Source organism: Chamaea fasciata, unplaced genomic scaffold (assembly GCF_029207755.1).
Source record: "Chamaea fasciata isolate MVZ Bird 193981 ecotype frontalis unplaced genomic scaffold, bChaFas1.0.hap1 SCAF_3, whole genome shotgun sequence".
Lineage (NCBI taxonomy): Eukaryota > Metazoa > Chordata > Aves > Passeriformes > Sylviidae > Chamaea > Chamaea fasciata.
Genome location: NW_027094088.1, coordinates 25230281 through 25249957, shown reverse-complemented (window position 1 = coordinate 25249957; position 19677 = coordinate 25230281). Strand labels below are relative to the sequence as shown.

At 39.1% G+C, this 19677-nt stretch overlaps 1 long non-coding RNA gene across 1 annotated transcript in view; it reads left to right on the top strand.

The window, feature by feature from the left end:
- The first annotated feature begins 2413 nt into the window (after positions 1-2413).
- Positions 2414-19677, top strand: part of LOC136286615 (uncharacterized) — a 66673-nt gene continuing 49409 nt past the window's right edge. The window contains exon 1 of the long non-coding RNA XR_010719957.1: positions 2414-2488. This is a non-coding gene — a long non-coding RNA (uncharacterized lncRNA). The remainder of the gene's footprint in view (positions 2489-19677) is intronic.

The following is a 19677-nucleotide window of genomic DNA, read 5'->3' as shown; positions in this document are numbered from 1 at the left end:
AGATACCTACTGTCATACACTGGTTCTAACCTGACTTCATCCAACCCCAGATCTTGCCCTCAGCTTAAATTCTTGCAGAGATTAGGATTTTGAGTGAAGAAACCTGTTTGTAATGTAGCTGTGAAGGGCAGCATTTCACAGTGACTGACAAGAGGATTTATTGTGTACCTAGGAGATGTTACTTCTATGTGTATTTTGCAAAACTATAGGGAAATAAGTAGTCTTCTGTCCCCTTCCCCCTGTGGCAAAGAAATTTGACAGCTGTGAATGGAACAGACTGAAGCCATTTTAGAGATGGATGTTTAAATTGTACAGCATTGATAGGACTGTTTAATAAGTATTCTTTCTTATTCTTTCATTACATGAGGTTTTGCTTTTCTTGGATCACACAGATTCTTGTAAAAATGTAACAAGCTACTATTCCGAATATGCCAAATAAGAAACAGATGGATATCTTTAAAGAATAGTCTATCAGTAATATTAATGGCATCCCATGTTGAGGAACCAGGCACCTCCCTTTCCTTATGCCAGCCTTCTTGGCCTGAACAAAGAGGCTCTTCTAACAATCACTTGCACATGGCAAAGGAGAAGAAGGAGGTTTTGGTAGCTACATAAAACATGACTTTTTTTTCTTATCAGAATATATTTTTACACTGGGTATTGTGCACAAGTTTTCCTGTGGTGGGCTGGTTTGAATACAAGGCTTCACCCTGTTGTCAATGACTCTCTCACACCACAATTAACTTGTGTACTGGAGATCCTCTGACATAATTGTCATCCTCTCTGTTAATACCTTGTGGGGCTATATTCATGTAATTGAGCAAGAACCTTCTGAATAAAGAAAATCCCAGTTGGTGTAGCAAACAATAGGATGCATATAACACTCCTTAGACATCAACTTAAGCGTGTGAGATTAGAACTCCAGGTTTTGCATTATCTTTTTGCTTTAGCAGAAGTGGCCCTGTACTCTCCTGCTCTCTTGCCTTTTCTCACCTTTCCCAAGAAAGCAAGCTTAGTGTTATCAAAGGCTGAGTACCTCTTCGTGAACAGCAGCTTCTCACAACACAGATACATTTCTGTGCTATGAACTATCAAAACCAGACTTACCTGCTGTGCTGAAAGCCACAATAGCAGCTTCAGATGTAAATATACTTATTAGACCCTCATGATTCACTTGGTTTGTCAACCCCTGGTTTGTCTGAGACAGCCAAGCAGATAAAGCCAAGTGTGAGACAGATTCAGATTCCTGTAGCCATCCCAGCTGTTAAATGGGTGTCATAGGCAAACCATGTGAGTCACATAAAAGATGTACTTCAGAATATTGAAATAATAAATCTGAGGTGTTTCTTTATAGCTGTTATTTTCTTTTATTTGGGCTATTTCCAAAGCTGGGCGGATGGGCTGTGCGGCACTTGTTTGTTGATGAAATGATAACTTAATCTAGATAAAGCACATACATAGTGTTATTTTAATAAAAGAAACAAGGTCCACATTTAAAAGGGAAATATAATACAGTAAACATCCTTTTGTACTGGCCTAGCTATTTTTCTAAACTTGTGCCAGGCTGAGGTATTTTTCTTCCAAAGCAGAATTTTTGCAAGAGTCTGCAAGTCCTGTAATACCTTTTTTCTGTAGCTGTTGAGTGAGCCAAAGGTCTGTGGTCAGGTGGGCATTTTTCAACACAATTTTTTTTCATCAGTTACTAGAGTCTTTTAAAGATGTCCTATTCAGATTTAATAACCTTTGTGTTCATCTCATGTTTAATACATTTTAGAATGATTTTAATACATTTTAGAATAATTTTAAAGTAAATTCATCCAGTTGTGTTCTGTAGATGTCATTGCCACTTCTATCAAACTGTAGCAAGATTATTTGTTGTAAACAAGGTAGAGCTCTGAATAGAGGTAGTTGTAAATGCCACCACCCATGGTACTGAAAACAGTTATGCCAGGTCTGGGGTGCTCTGACTCAGTGTTAACTCCAACCCAGTGATTTGGTTTGTAGAATTTCCATGTTAAAAATGGAAATTTTCACCTTGCTAATTTGTGACCTATAGGAAGATTCGAGATGGGTAAACCCATTTTAGAGAGGAGAGATTAGATTAAGGAGTGAGAAGTGGTGTGAAAACAAATTGTATTTTCTTCATACAGAGGTCTGTGTTCAGGATCAATGTGTTGTAAGGGAATGGGAAACATCTGAACTTAGACCTGCTACAACAACAACCATTGCAACCTACTCCAGCTGTTACGTGCTTTTGTCTCGAGCATTGGTGGGATACTTGGAGGTGTTTTAGCTGTTGTTCATTAGGGTCATTAAGATGGGCTCTCTGTAGGAGAAATAACATTTCCTTCCTTTGTGGCTGGAGCAAATAAAGGAAACCCAGCAACTGCTTTGGTGCTCAGCTGTGATAATGGTGGGCTGAAGGAAGCTTTGATGTCAGTAGGGTGGAGAGCAGAAGCATTTGTCATATCTTGAAGGGAAGAAAAAGGTACGTGTGGAATATTGCCTGAGTGTTTTGTATTTGGCATTCTTTTTCTGTAACACTAAGTGTCAAGCTAGCTTGAATTTTGAAAACTTCCCAGAAAGATTCAAAATGGTTTGTCTTTACAGAAGATAAAGATTGCTCGGAAAACTGAGCCCCTGCCTGATGGGATGTTTGAGGTTTTGAGTATATGTAGTTTATTTTTGTCTTGAATTAGAACTGAGTCAAAAGTGTTTGCAGAAAAAAATTTGAAATGTTTCTCTTTGATATTATCAGATCAAATATAGGAAAACAAAAATCCTCTCCTTTCAGAGAAGAAATGCTGAATATTTGATGATGACAATATTAATGACCTTTGAAAATGCATCATAAATCCAGGGCAATGTCAACATTGGTATTCGTGGTGGATAAGTTTGTTTAAATAGCATTTAAGGCAACTTAATAATGAAACAACCCTTTGGATGTTTAGAAATATCTTATTATATTATTATGCTTAGAGCTTATAGTTATTATACTTAGAGCTGACCTGTTGATCATTTAGCTGGAATTAAACAGTTGTTCTTGTAGTCCACTATATTTGCTTTGAAGGAGGAAAGGCTGGCAAAAAGTGGCATTGCCAATGTCTTAGTTTCCAGTGAGGAGGTACCAATAATGTTCAGGTAGATATCCAAAGCATTAGGCCTTCTTCCTCAGAATGATATTATGATGACATGTTGCACTGTGAATTGTAGCCAAAAGAATACTTGTTTAGTGTCCCTGAACAATGCTGGTACATATTTTGCAAAGAACAATGCTGGCCATGCTTGTTCATGGGATAGTCATTAGTATCTTGATTAGCATTGTTCTGAAATAGAATTTTCTAGCCAAAACCCTAAAGTCTTCCCCTCAATCCTCCTCTGTGAAAACTATTCTAAAACTCTGCAAGCCACAATGAAGTTTAACAACCCTTTTAGTGAGCACACTTCTGTTTCTGTACAATAAGAGGAAATATGCAAAGCAGTGAGCAACCTCATCCCCTACTAAGTTCAAGAAGAAGCACCAGTGTTTAAATAGTCTTTAATATCTCTTTCTAAGAACTTTTAATTCAGAATTACCAGTATAACTGCATCAAAATGCACTTTTTCAGCAATAAGGGAGTGTGTATATTTAGAACAAAAGATACTATGCCATATTGATTTGCAAAAACCCACGTGATTCCATGGGTCTAGTTCCCAAGCTGAAGAGGCCTGGTACTGCAGCAAGAGCTTGGTACCAAGACATGGCTGAATCTGTGCTTCAGCAGTGCCTGGTGGAAGAAGTGTCCTTTTGCTTTGTGAGTTTGGGGTTAATTAGTATGAGTGATTGCCTCGGCAGCCTAATTTTTCATGTCCAAGGTCAGCAAAAGAGGTAAACCAAAACGTGAACAGGCTGAAGTCTTTTGCAGATTGTACAGCACAGTAGAATTAAGACTTCCCTGCTTTTGGTCTAATCATCATCAAAAGGAGTAGTGGTCATCAACAGTCATCAACATCATCAGTGGTCCTAAACATCATCAACAGGAGTAGACCAGAGAATTATAGTATAGTTCTCACCATTTCTGTAACACTTATGTGTTTCTCCAGAAAATTAATCTTCCTGCAATGGTGGATAACAACATAGGTATGGAACTATTATACTCTGAATTTTTAATCATGTCAGGTGAAGAAGGATAGGAAAGGTATAAAGAAAATTTAGCTTTGCTTCTGTGTTTCAATGCTGGCACAGTTACTGAGGATACTGAAAGGTGTAAATGGCACATGTGTCATGGTGGAGTGGGCATTTTTTTCTGGTATTTGCTACAGTTTTTCATCCCCAGGATTTTTGTCATGTGTTGCCACCAACCTGGTATTGGCCAAAGACTGAGAATGGTGGATGTCGAAGATCACCTCTGTGGTCACACTAAGTTGCTTTTTCTGTCTTCTCTGGCACAGCTTTTTGACACCTCCTGCCAGCATCCCTGGTATCTCTTCTTGCCTTTAAACCTCTATTCTGACTAAAGGCTTTGCCACAGTGGATGCCTCTTAATGACATGTTTCAGCAGATATGAAGAATAGAGTTGTCCCAGCTCGTCTCAGATTCAAGTCCTGATCCTTTTCTAACATGCAGTCTCCTCACAAGTACCTTTAAGGCTTAGGAGGACCTACAGACGAGAAAAGTATTTTTCTCTCAATTTGGAAAGCTTCAGCATAAGGATCAGGATTTAGACTGTTATCCTAGACTCACAGCAATGCCAGAGACTTTAGACTGAGTGTTGCAAGGAGATGCTAGGATTTTGGTATAGACGAGTAGTGGTGTTGGATATAATATTCCTAGAATCAGTTTCAAAGGTAATTGAAAGGTAGCAGAAAGTGTAGCTATAATTAGCTAAAGTTGTCAGTGACTAGAGGATGGGAAATGAAGAAGTGAAAACAGAGGCAGTGGGCACTTCTATATTTGATTATATCTAGGCAGCACTGCTAGAATGCTGTACGTGACCTCTCGTGTAAGCCTGAGAAGGTCTCTCTTCTTCATGAAATCAAAGAGGCTTGTTTCTGCTGAAATCCTGCACAGACAGAAAATGATGGTTGCCTTTTCTGTTGCTAAGAAAAGCTTGCAAACCCTGATAACTGATCTTGCAGTTTTCACTTCAGTGCCAATGTCTTACTCATGTGTCCTGTGTTGGCAGACATAAGACAATTATTTGAGCTGGAAAGCTAGAGCAGCACGCATGAGGTGTCTGTTTTTCTGGTTAGAACCTGAGTTTGGCTTGCTGCCGTGTTAAGTTATGAACATTAGCAATGTTTTAAATCTGCTAAACTGGAAACTTAACCAGCTAAGAGCCATGAGTGAAAGACTATGCACTGCTGCGCTTTTACAGTGGTGCTGCATGGGGTGGGTGATATGGAGTTTGCAAAGTCTTGGACTGGCTGCACGGCTGGGACGAAAGTTACAACCATTTATGGAGCAATCTGTAAATGAGTAGCCTCCATGACTAAAAGACAACATTAAATAAGAGTGATATGCATGGTCACAAACCTTGTAAATATATCCCCTTCTTTCTGCCTGGACCGGTTACTCTGACAGATCTAGATTATAATGAGTGCTTGACTGCCTTTGTATTTGAGTTGCACTTGATCTCTCTAGAGATAACAGGGCCTGGATATCCAGACTGGTGGTCCTCCATGCCAGCCTGATTCCTTCAGGTGCCCATACACTAACAGATTTATATGACCATGTTCCTGGATTATACATTGCAAAGTTCCAAATCCTTTAAGTCATGACATTGTTCTGCCTTGCATGTACTCTTCAGTGCCTGTGATTTGATCCAATAATGGCTCAGGATCCTGATGCTCCCCATGGCATACACTGTATGTAAGTGGCCCGTATAGCCATGCTTTTCTCTTTCAAATCCTTGATCCAAAGGATAAGGAGGTTCCTCAGGGCCTACTCTCACACTGAGAGAGATCAGATGGAGTACTCTACAGATGTGACCCTATTGTGGCCACAGAGAATAAATATGGCCATAAATAGGTTAAAACTAGAAGAGTTCTGTGAAAATAGTTGTTATCTGACTTGGAGGAGAATTGCACTCTGAAGGTGGATGAGGGTAGCAGCAGTATCCAGTGCAAAAAAGCATTTCTTTGTCCACGCGCAGGAGTGGGAAAACGGCCTTAAGCTTACTTACAAAGGAAGTGGAACATCCAGAATCATAATTTCCAAATCTTTCATGACTGAAGAAGAGGAATGAAGGCCTCCAGGTCAGTGAAAAGGTGTTCAGGGTATAGTGAAGTTCACAGACAATCACAAGTTTTTCCTGAAGAAATGGGTGCTCTGACTCCGTCTGTGGTTTAGACTGAGTTAAGTCTGAGCTGCCAGAGCCGATCTTTGGTCTGTTATGGATCAGTGACCACTTTTAGGTCTTTTTACTCAGGTAAAAAGAATTCACTTTATGAATCAGACAGTATGATGTTGTCTATCTATGAACATTCCCCTCACACAAATCTTTTCAGCAGCTCATAAGCTTGTCAATCTGGGTAAAGGTAACTCTTGTGATGTCAGAAAGGCACAGCTTTATTAAGCTCTGTTAAAATTGGAAGAGATTTTTTTCAGTCAATTAGTACTGAGGAAAAAAGTAAACCCCATGTCTCCCTCAAACACTGCACACCATGTACTTCTTATTAAGGACAATTTGTGTGCTGAGTGTCACATTTCAAACTTCAACTGTTTTTGCAGTTGCTCTATTCAAAAACAAATATGATTAGAGCTTCATTACAATGGGAAAAGTGTATGTGTGTGTATTTCTTTCCCACTGTTCCATAGCACAAAAGCTGTTGGAAATTTGCTCCCATTTTAGCAAGATGCATTGGTGTTATGTTTTGTTTTTACCTTAAAGCATAGAGAAATTTAGCACCAAAACTGGATACATGTGTGAAACCAGGAGGGTGAGGAAGCAGTTATTTTTCCAATTTTAACTAGTGTTGATGGTGTTACTGTGATAGTTGGCTGAATCCTTCAGCTAAGGATCTCAAAGTACGTAAAATTAAAGTTATAATCAATCTGTGTAATTCTGGAAGCTCAACTGAGATCAGACTTACACAGTGTGTTACTTCCCTAAGTAGCTTGGTGGCTTCTGTGTTTCACTGCAGGGATCTTTTTGTGGCTGGATATGAGGCTTTTAGGGCTCTCTTACATTATTCCAACCACATTATGTACGGTGAAAGGGTTCATGTACATGTCTAATTTGACAAGATAGATGAAGTGAAGGAACTAGTCTTTATTGCTGAGATAGGGAAATGAGGTGAAGGAGACATATGCCAAAGTTCAATCAGATAGATGTGGGCTAAGGACTGAGGCCATGTCTTACAATTCCCTTAATGATAAGAGAAAGTATTCCTATTTGGTTATGGCAAACTAACACAGGTAATGTGTCACACTGAAGTGGTGTCTGTTAAGGTCTTTTGGAATTCCCGTCTCTCCTGCCCTGCTTATTCACGGTAAAATGTATTTTCATTAACAATGATTCTGCAGTGCTTTTGTACTATATGTACAGGAAGCTGAATGAGTGTCTGGGGACCTTTTAACTGGATCTATAAAAAGTCTGTGTCAATAAAATCCTGTCAGATCTATCCTTCAGTACTGTGATTACAGAAGAGGAAAAAGAAAGGTATTGCTCAATGTGACTGCAATATTCCAGCGTGTAATCTTCTCCCATGTGGTCATGTTTCCTCAGATAAGAAAAATTGCTGCTCTGGTGTCAGTAGGGATGGGGTCACTGAATGGGAACAGGAGCGTTTTCATTTTTTTCACAATGGACTGTTGTTTTTTATGTTTTCCTGACTGGATAAGCTATGTCCATGGTTACTGAACAAAGTTTATTTCTGTAGGAAATAGGTAACCATGTTTGTGCAGTGGGGGTATCAGAACACAGAGGATTTGAAAGAAAGGGTCCAGAGGTCATCAGCAGAGGGGATAGGATGAGGAAATGCAGTGAGATATATTGTGTGGATTCTGGCATATACTTCATGGGATGCTTCCTTTTAAGCGCTGATGAGTAAGAGGGGCAAATAGAAGCTCCTTGATAACACAGCAGCAGGGTGAATTAATTTCAGGACCAGCTCTTCACCTTGTATAAAATAGTGCAACAGATTTATGTCCACAGAGGATTTGCCTTGAAACTTTAACTGCTTTCTTGTCTAAGTTCTGTTTTCCTTATGAGTGCTCAGACTATCAAAGGAGTTTTGAATGATTTATTTCCCAAAAACCTCTTGCTCCTGCCACCCTATTTGTACATTATGTTCTCTTGAAGAAGAGTAACTTTATTTCTTAGGTCGAATAAAAAGTGTCTACAAATGGCTTTGTGAATGCCAAGAGCATTCCTAAATTGTCCTTCCTTGTTAGGTGACCAGTGGAATGCTGACAGATTATAAATGCAGAGTTAATCTTACTAGATAATTTATGCCATTGCCACACTGTGTCCTGTGTTTCCACATTCATCTTCAGGTTTCCATATTGCTCCAGGAGTAAGTTGTGCTTTGACCTCATGTAACATTATTGCTTAGAGCACCAATTAAACTGAATCCAGCTCATGGGTGCTAAGCTGGGTGCTGGGGAGAATGCTCTGAGCTCTGGTGCTTGGAGTAAACCTAGAGCCCTGACAAACACCACAATGGAATCTCAGGCAGTTGGTTTCTGCTTAGTGCTCAAGTGCACTTACCCTGCTCAACTTTAGGATCTAAGGCCCTCCAAATTAACAACTACTTGAACCATATTTACTCTTCCATACTGTGTAGCTCTTGAAAGGAGAAAGTGATGTAGTCTCCCCAAAAGGTTGACATTATAAAACAACAACAGCAAAAAAAGAGTGGGTGTCAAAAAGGGTACTTTTCAATTGTTTTTTGCAGGTAAGAGAGACTGAATGGTTCATATAGGATCATGCTAAAAAATTTGAAATGTGTTGTTGAATTGAAATTTCAGACCAGTGTCTTAAAGGCAGGATGTGAACTACTTTTGTTTCAATTTCTTTCTGCTTCTCATATGCTTAAGTATGTCTTCTCATATGTATCCATGTTTTGGTTACACTTCAATTATAAATATTCATAGTAGAAGAAGTGGCTGTGGCAATATCAGATGTGACTGTATCCCTGGCTGCTTGTTATCACATTTCTGAGCCAGGTGGTGGAATGGGATGCAAGAAAGTTCCTCATCTGCCTCCATGCAGAAGCCATCTGTGTCTGGTTTAGCAGGGCATTATTACCTAAGGGTGTCATGGTGGAGTAAGCCAAAAAGCACACACAGAGATAATTTCCATTATAATATACAATAGGATATTGTACAATGGGCTAGAAAAAGAATGTCCTCATTAGATAACTCATTGTTATATTCTTCATATCCTCCCAAAAAACTGAGTTTTTAGACTTTTGACGCCTCTCTAGAGGTGGGTAGAAAGGTATGAACTTACACTCATAGTAAAAGATAATTTCTGCATGGATAATGTGACTGCTGGATCTGTGGCAGACTTTGTGTTACCTTTTCCCTCATCAGGTGCATATTCTTGGCATTGGGAAGCTGTAATGCAGTGAACAGTTTGTGTTGTACAATCAACCCAGTATTCTTATGGTCATAATAATGCTGAGAGTTGCAGCATGTTTGAATACAGCACAAAAAATTCATCGGTTCTTGTGGGATGCCTGAGGTGCTGCTGGAGGCTGCAATGAAAGAAAGTGAAATTAGAAACTGGAGTAAATTTTTTGGTTCATGCAGTCCATCTGATGGAAGCAGACAGATTGGAGCTTCCATGGCACTTGTCAGCACTTTCTTTGATTGACGCTCCTAGGGGTGATGTCAGCTGAAGTTTGCCCGAGTGCAGGAGGATTTATGATGATTTGTGTTACTTATTGTGGACTTGCTGCCAATAAATAATGGGTATTCAGCCCGGGGTAGAGGCAGCTTCAAGGGGAGACAAACAGCAGCCCTGCAGTGCCTGAGAAAGTGCTGCCACTGTGGGCAGCAGGGTGTGGTGGGAAGGTGAGACCCAGCAGGTATTTACTGAAACAAGAGAGAAGCAAACTGTGGACAGGAAGAAACCTGTTTTCCATGAGGGCAGTCAGGCAGTGAGACAGTGTCCAGAGGGGCTGTGTGGTCTCCGTCCTTGGAGGTTTTTAAAACCCATTTGGTCCCAGCCCTGAGTGTTCTGGTCTGACCACATGCCTGAGCCTGCCTTGAGCAAGGGGTTGATCTAGAGACATCCTGAGCTTCCTTCCAACCCAAAGTATTCTCTGATCCCCTGGCACCTTAAACTAGAGAACTGTGTCATGTGATTTCTTGAGGAAGCAAATACATTTTGGGTTAGTTGAATCATACATCTCATAGAAACTCTTGCAGCATTGATTAAAGAATTCCATTCATTTATCACTATTTTGTTAATTACGCTTATGAAGTAAAAACCAGATGACATCTTAGCCCAGAGTTCTCCATTCCAAGACTCATAGTAAAATAAAAACCTCCTACCCCTTCTCTGCTTTTTTTCTCTTCCACTTTTCTCTTAGGAAAACATCCCCAAATAGAATTTAAAAATCCCCTTGTTGCTTGGTGAATATCAATATAGAGGACAATATTGATGGGTCTAATCTTTGGTTCCATTTCAGTATTATTAATTTGTGTCTTTAAATTAGATGTAATGTCTTTTGTTCTCATTCAAAGAAGGTTCTGCTAAGTCATTGGGGCACATCTTATGAGTATGGGTTAATTATGGGCCACATGGGGCGCATTATTTTCCAGACATAGATTGGTCTGGCATCTGGAAGTTCCCATTATCTCATTATAAGGACTAATACTAAAAAAATAACCTTGCTTGTTGTATAAGCAATTTTTGAAAATTATTCTTAGAAATGCTATATTGCAGGAATAAAGTTGCCAAACCTACAGGAAGATAATAAATAGGATGATATTGTTCCAGGATATCTATTAGGAATTTTGTGAGTTAAATCCCTGGTAGAGATTCAAGGATGCTTTTTGCTTTGATCTTGAAATGATCTGAAGCACATGGCTCAGTTTTTATTCACCATGTACAGGATTGGGTATTTATTCCAGTCATGAGATAGAGGATAAGATTTTGAGATCTTTGGCTTGTTTTTGGCACTTAAGTGGAAGAGGAACATGATAGGAATCACATTCATATGGTATTCGAGAAAAGAACAGTGTTATATCATGCTGTCACCTCTTCCAGCTTTATTTACCTAACCCTTTAGCTAAAAGCGGTGATTCTTCAAAAGGGCTATTCTTCTGGTAAAGGAGGATTTAGGCAATTAGTGGCAGCAGAAGTAACTTAAATTTGTTTGTTCCCACACAATGAAATAAATTCCACTTTAACAAAGGCATATCTTCTGCCTCTTTTTCTCATTCTCAAGGACATTTTTCTTCAACTATAGCAAGGTACTTATCAGAGAAACAAAAACACCCATTAGAAATGAATTAATCCCATATATTTTCACAGCCTAAAAGTTGAACCTATCTGAAGCAGTTGTTTTGTCTCCTAAAATTAAGGCAGAATAATAGGTCTATCAAAGCTGTTCACCCCTTCATAGGAATATCTAGTTGACTAAGTTTGTTCATCTTTCAGTTAGTTAAGGCTAAATGAGTGGGGCCCCACTCTAAGCATGATGGAAGGTGTTTTTTTAATTTATTTTTTTTTAAAGTGGTCATACCTTATATACATTGACCTGGCTAGGTGGATCTGAAGTAAATTAAGATGCTATTGTAGTATTTTAAAATGTCTTGTGAATCATTACTGTGTATTATGTGGTCCAAGAAGCATACGTTCTCCCAGCTATTAAAAATAACAAGCTTTTTATTGTCTGAAATAGCAATCATCTGTTGCAATTTGTGTATTATGTAGCAGGTTCTTTCCTGCTCAACAGCTTTCTGAGCAGTCATTTACTTTACTGGGCCACAAAGTGGGATCAAAGCCAACAACATGAATAGCATAAAATAACGATAGTGCATACAAATCTATCAGTAGCACACCTTCAGCTCAAATATTTACTGTATGTAATGCTTTTGGTACTGCAGTGCACAAAGAGTCTTTTGTCCAGACTGCCAATAGAAATTGTGAAGAATCACTTTATATGTTTTGCAGAAGACACTGAGATTAGCCAGAGCAGAAAATACCTAAGTGTCAGTCCTGATTATGCAAACATTATTCAGAAACAAAGATTTTGCTGTTATAGCTGTAAGTTTTTTTTAAACAAATACACTCTTTCTCAGAAATAAGAGAAGATCTCAAAACCATTTACATCTATAAACACACTTCTGCACCAGTTGCTCCAATCTGTTGACCATACATTTAAAGTGAACCTATTAGCAGGGATTACTGACCTCAGCAAAGACTAAGTGATGTTAAGGGTGGTAGAACTATGCAGTCAGAATTGCAGCTGCTGAATACACCTGATGTGTTCTCAGTAAAACATCTGAAAGAGTTAATGGTTTAGTGGTGAGTTATAAAATTGGTTAGAAAGGGTTAGTTATAAAAACTGGCCATGCTGACTATGATGAACATGCTGCTTCAGTGACACTAGCAATGAGGGAAGTTTTTTTTTTCCACCAGTTTTTCACCAGTTTTCTATTTTCAGTGGAAAATATCTGGATCTTGCTCATGGTCAAGTGGCTGAGACACCCAAATAACTTGCCCTTTATGAAATAGACTAGTCTTACTAAGTTACTTTTTTTAAACATGTCTCCAGCCAGCTTTGTGCTTGGAACAAGACAAGGTCCCCTCTTCTATAGGCCCCCCACGTCTGACAGATGAGGCAACCCTCAGCACTGCCTTACTTGTCTTTGACTTATTTGCAGAACTTTAGTCCCCTGCTTTATGTTGCCAGTAGGTCCAGCTTTGAGCAGACCCGTGCTGGCTCTTCAGATGTTTTAAATAGAACAATGCATTATTCATATGCCATAATATGAATTCATGGCCCTTCTGAAAAGGAAATTACTTCTACCTACTTCTAAGACTTCTTCCATTGAAGAAAATGAAACGAAGCACTCAGAGATGGTTTTAATTGCTTACGACTCAGTTGAGAAACTTCTAAGAATGAGTTTCTTTTTGCAATGTAACTTGAGAGCTCATTTATTGAATGTTCTTATGCTGTATGATGGATTGGGAAGTATGCATGTAGAGCTAAATAAGATGGAGATGGCAAAATAATGGTAACAAAAGTAATAGTCCTTGGGTTATGTGATACTTCCTCACAGTACATCACCACACTGTCACTGTCTTTTAAAACAGACTAATGTAATCTTGTGGCTTCTTCCTGTAGCATATATTTAGCCAACAGCATGCATTGTCCCTCTCCTACACTTTGGTGTAAAAGTGGCTTGTCTGCATGCTCTGGAGGTCCCTGGAGCCCTTTGGCACCTCTGTGGAGTGAATGCAGACATGCACTCTTGGGGTGGACATGCCACCCCTCACATCTGTGAGGCTGGGTGTAATTTCACAGTTCCAGAGAGGCTGTGGCCCTGCTCTTTCCCTCCTGGGGGCTCAGCTGGAGTTCAAGACGAAGCTTCCAAAGGGCTGTAAAGGCCCCTGGGCACAGACCCGTGTGTGGAACACCATAGTGACCCAGATAAGGCACTGAAGTTGTTTACCACTAATGAAACCTTCATGACTCTTTCAATACAGTGTTAGAAAAGGCTTTTATAGATTCTTTAACACAAAGCAAACACGTTCTATCAGTCACATGAATGAACGTGTTTGCCTGCCTAAATTGCTCTATGGTAAGAGGGCAGTTCCTGTTAAACTGTAACTAGGAGTCTGGTTGGAGAGGAATCACTTTGATACCTCACTTCAGTGTTCACTGGGGCCTACAGAGGAGGAAAATAGCACACATATTCATATAAAGTGACTAACAGAGGTGGTGGAGGTACAGCTTCAAAGAGAGAACAGGAGCTCTTCTGAAATGAGATGTGTGGGGAGGGAGGGCTTGTTGTCGAACATTTTCTTTTCTGAATGCTAACTTTCGCTGTAACTTAAGAAACCAGATGACATGTGCTTTCCAGACTCCCTGTTTTTGTCTAGTGAGAAGAATCCCACTTTTCTGTTTCTCTTTTCCCACCCTATTCCAGATGTGCCGGCCTGCATAAACCAGCAGGATTCCAATTATAGTGATACTTTCCCATTCACTATTCATCCAGTTTTTTCTTGATGTGAAAATGAAATGTGACCCAAAATAACCCATCTGGGGGGGTGGGGATATGGTCTATCATTACGTACATGTGATTTATTTTTCCAGAGTGTTTTTAAAATTTTTAAGTACTAAAACAAAACAAAACCCCACAATCAGGAAGAATAAAAAATTGGATGTATGCAGGAGCCTCCTATTCAAATGAATGGCATCTGAGGACAGGAATTATCTCCTAGATGGAACAAATGAGCAAGACTCTTGATACATAGTGATTACTCATTAATAAAAGCATTATCAAGACCCACAGTGATGAGCCTCAGAAAAATGACTTCTGCAAACAAAACCAGGGTTCTTGTTAGGAAGATACAGATGAATAACAAGAAATATAAAGACCAAAATTTCTGACACCAAGTCCTGGAACAAAATTTTAATTTACTTCTATATCAGCTTTTCTACAATCACAGAAATATGTATAGTGTAAAATAACTGAAAAGGAAATATTGTAGTATTTACCTCACTTTAACACTGACTAGTGGATTGTAATACTATACTGCTTTTCCTTTGCAGGTAAGTTGTCAGGCAAAATGATTGCATTGCTTTTTGTTGTGCAGTTTCTGCATCAGAACTGGCATGTGTGGAATTTTACAAGCTTGCCAAAAAAAATCTAGAGAATAGCTAACTTATAAGTCAGGAATATAAGATTATTTCAGCTCCTGTGCACTTTTCAGAACAAAAAGGACTGGTTTATATAGAGTGAGCTATTGTATTTTGAATCTGAGAGGAGGCTGAATAAAGGTATGAAGTCTTTGAAAGAAAGGCCAAAAAAGGCCTGGGAAAAGAGAGTTAAGAGCCTGATAGAGCCAGCGGTCATCTAGCTCCAGAAAAATGGAATTGATCATTTAACATCAATTTGAAGAAAGCATGGCTGGCTTTCTTTTCCTTTCTTTTGCTTTTACCTGAAAACCTTTCAACAGTGTTTTTTGACAACAGCCATTTGGGTCTTGTTTGAAGATCAAAATCTTTAGAAAACTTGTTATAAAAGAGTCAGTACAGAAGCTGATTTGATTTTTGTTGCCAAACAATCATTAGAGTTTGGTTTTTTTTTTTAATTGAATTACTGTTGACAATTAAATGCACCAGGATATAACAATGTGATGAACTATTCTGAAGAAACTGTTTTCAAAATCAGCTGTTACAAGTGACTTTGGCTCTCAGGTGGGGTTAGGTCCTGTCCTGTGCCAGAGCTAATTACTAACCCTACGGTCAATGCAAAGGTTTCAGGAGATCCAGAGAGAAGGTTGTGCCTCCTTTAAAGCCCAGTAGATCCAACTAACCACTAAAACCCAATCACTTCAGACAGAGTTATCAACCTGAGAACTCATTTCTGAACCTGAGAAATTTTGGTCTCATTCTTCGTTTCATCACCTGAAGCTGCTGAGGTTTTTAATGGCTGCAGCTGGTCTTGTTAAGGGATATTTAGTCCTTCAGAGAAATCCACTCCCTAGTTACTGCATCCTTCCAGGAACATGCAGGATGTAACTCTGTAGCAGTGGTGGAGGGGAGGATGTATTTTCTTTACCCTCTTTCTTGATATTTACTTAGTCACAAAATTATTGCTTTCAAATCCTGCTTCTCACGCATTTGGAACAAAAGATAGTGCAATCTTATGACAGGGGAAATCAGTGTAGTTCGCTGCATATCTTCAGACCTGTTCACAAGTAACCAAATGTTTTAATAGAAGTGTTACTCTTCGTTCTTATTCTGAATACAGGACTAGAGGTTCCAAATAACTTTGTATTTTAAAAAATTTTATTGTATAAATAACATTTTTCCTAGAATATTTTATGTGCAAAACACTGATATGCAGTTGGAAATGTTTTTGTGTTCCCCTTGCAGGGTTAGTTTCATTGTCTGAATTAACAGTAATTCATGCCTTTAGCAGTTTAAATGATTGGATTTATTGCAGAACCTGATGCTCTGACCCGAGCAGAGACATATCCAATCATATTCAATCTCATGGGCATGCTTGTATAATTTTAACAGATTGGATTGAAATCTGGCTCTTTGCCATTAACACAAAAACTGGACTCAGAAGTTTCATATTCATATGAAAATTCATGTTTACACTAAAGGAGATTTTGCATCACGGGGCTAAACTGTAAACCTAGAAACATTTGATTTGTCTTGCCGTACTTATTTGAGGAACCGCTTAGCAAAATATACGTTCTGAATTCACAGCAGCTGGGAGAGTTGCCTGTTGGTATTATTGTTCACTTCTTCTCAAGGAAACCTGATATTCCAAATTTTTTTTTCTAAATATTAGGAAATGAATATAAAATGGCATAGGCGAGAATGGAAATTCTCAAAGGAATTCTATTGCATCTTTGTGACTGCAGTCTCCACCTCCTGATGCATAGCCTTTCTCACGAATTCTTTCTTTCTTTCACAGTGGTGCTGAGCTACCTTGTGGAATAAAACTAATACATGTCCTCTCTTTCCTTCACCCACTGAAAAGTTTCCTCCAAAATAAAATGATGGAGCTGTTTCCATATTTCCAACTGGTAAGACGCTATTGAGTTCAGTTTTTTGATGGCTGACAACTGGTGGGATAGGAGAAGAATCAGGCTCACATATTCTGCTTTAGAAGCCTGATTCAAAACAAAAAGTCACATTTAAAAAGGCTGAGCACTTGCCTGTGCACTTGACAAGATTTTGAACAATTAGGCAAGCAGCAATGGCTTCTGATCCCATGGAAACGGCTGTAGAAAAAAAAGGCCTTCCTCCATTGAAAAGTGATTAGTTTAAAGCATTCTGTCCCATTTTTGGCAGTTTGATGGCAGTTTCCATGGGGATGGGAGTAGAGGATTGCTGAAGTGTTGTCATAACTCCTGCAAATGACACAGATGGAGGTTAAAAGGTGTAAATTATATTTCAACAGCACCTGTAAATGTATTAATTTTGGGAGAGGGAGAAGGGAAGGACAACAGCATGTTTTTCCTCTTTCTCCATATTCAATGCATTTCTGATGAAAGACACAACTGGCCAGAGTAAAATAAAGCAATCTTTTTTGGCTTCTTATTCATAGTTCTGTAATGTAGTAATATTTACCACTTTGAGAACATGAGGATCAGGGGTGTTAAATTTCTTCAAAAGTAGATATTGTTTTGCTCACCGTATAAACTGGTCAGCTGAGTCAGAAAAAAAGGTCAAGTTGCCAAAAGACCAGGAATCAGAAGTAAAAACACTGTCTGCTCATTTCTAAAAACCTGGCTAGGTGATTCTACCACTCAAATAAGGACATTTTTCTCAGGACTCCTATCCCAGGGCCCTGGGGGCAGCAAGAAGTCCCTGTGTTGCTACCCAGACATGGATGCAGTAGCAGGGTTCATCTCCATGGTCCTGCTGGCAATGGATGCCCCTGTGCCATGCCCACCCACAGGCCTACATCCTTAAGCTGCCAGGGGAGGTTTAGGCTGGACATCAGGAAGAATTTCTTCACAGAAAGGGAAATTAGACATTGGGATGGGCTTCCCAGGAAGGTGGTGGAGTCACCATCCCTGAAGGTATTTAAGGAAGGACTGGACATGGCAATTAGTGCCATGGTCCAGTTGATGATGTGCTGTTTGGTCTTAGGTTGGACTTGATAATCTCAGAGGACTTTTCCAACCAAATAGATTCTGTGATTCTGGCCTGGCCTTGGCATCTCCCCATCCCCTAGCTGTTGCCCCATGCCCAGGGCTGGAACTGCCCAGTCTCAGTGGGCAGAAGATGTCCATGTCACTCAAATCAGGTGCTGTGCCCTTGTGGCTTCCTAGCATCTCACCTGCCTGTGATATGGGGAAACTGTGACTCAAACCTGGTGCTCTGTTTGTTTCAGCTGCTGGCTGAGCCTGAAACTGAAGGGTTTGAGTAACTCAAGGTTTGATAATTTTTGCACTCAGTCAAACAGATGTCTAAAGGGACTTTTTTAGAGAGGAGGAGAGCAGGAAGAAACAGCACAACTCTGAGAGACCCATGCTGAGAAAAGATCTTACTGTCATCCTTCTTTGTGTCTTTAATTGGTAACACTAAGGACCCAGTTTGTGACTGAATTATGAAGTATCTGCACGGAGATCAAAATCTCTTCAATAGAACCATGACGTGAAAAAAATTGCTATGTGGATTGCTCATGGAAAATCTAATTTTAAACAGTGTTGGTTAGTTGTGATTTGTTGGAGAGCTGCATGGCATGGTTCCTCTGGTCTGATGTGATGAACATTGAGGTACTACATATTCCATACTAGCTCAGAACTTCCTATGAAGGACATAAGATGTAATGAAGAGTATACTGGCCTTTATTTGATATTGTCTCAGTAATGCATTGTGCAAACACAATGGGGTTTTTTGCCTATGGGTATTTGTGACAAATACACAATTCAGCTATTATTAGTTCCAGTTTCTTTTAAAAAATGTATTTGTCAATCTTAATACATTTCAGTTCATCTTTACTCTTTTAAGTTGTGCTGTGGAACTGTACAGTTACAGCTGAATTTCATTTTAATTTCAAGCTAACTCTTAATCAATATTCAGGACATTTCTATGGTCTGCTTAAATCTATTTAAATGAGGAAAACATTCTTTCCACTGTCCTATTTGGATAGGAAAGGACATCAATCATTCCACAAGTGGTACAAAACTGAGAGAACAAAGATTTAAAGGTGAATGCTACATAATTGCTTACTGAATGACTCCTGACAGGAGTGATTTTTGTGTATTCACTTTCAAAACTCCATGTGTAGTTTTACGACTCCATGAAGAGTCAGTTTTGAATCATACTGTGGGAATGTCGTTTGCTAAAGTCTAAACCTGAGTTTTAAGTTGTTGGATTTATTTTTTTGGATAGATATTTAAATTATAGCAGGCCTTTTTAAAAATCAAGTAATTTCTGTAAATTGTTGAGATTCAGAGTAAGTGGCACAAACAGTGACTTAATACCTGATCTTGCAAAGTAATCCAGGAATTCCAGAAAATCTGTGGAAATCATAATCATAGGCTGAAGTGCAGGGACTGTTATGGGGGAAAACGTGAAGATCAGCTGTGATTGGAATAGTTATAATGCACCTTGGTGGCTGTCTAACTGAAGGCAAATATTTATCCTCATTTTTGGTTAATTTGTGTACAGAGTGGAGTTGCTAATGGGGACATCACTACCTATATATGGTGCTACATTTTCAAAGCTGAAGTGAGTGGAATTTTAGTTTATGCCATATTATCGAATATTTTTACATATTTTAACAGTTGACTGAAAAGATCAAACTGAAAATGATTCACAAACCTTTCTCATGCATCTCAAAAAAACCCCCAAACTTTCAAAGCTGCAGCAAGATCGTCATGGTTGGACACCTCAGTCACAATAGAAAGCTCTGAGGCACTGAGTTCTTACCTATATACTGCTAAAGGAAGAATTAATTCAATGCTCAGAATAGTAAACTTTCTTCTAATAGGGTATAGACTTTAAAATCTGGTGAAACTTGGAGAATTATAT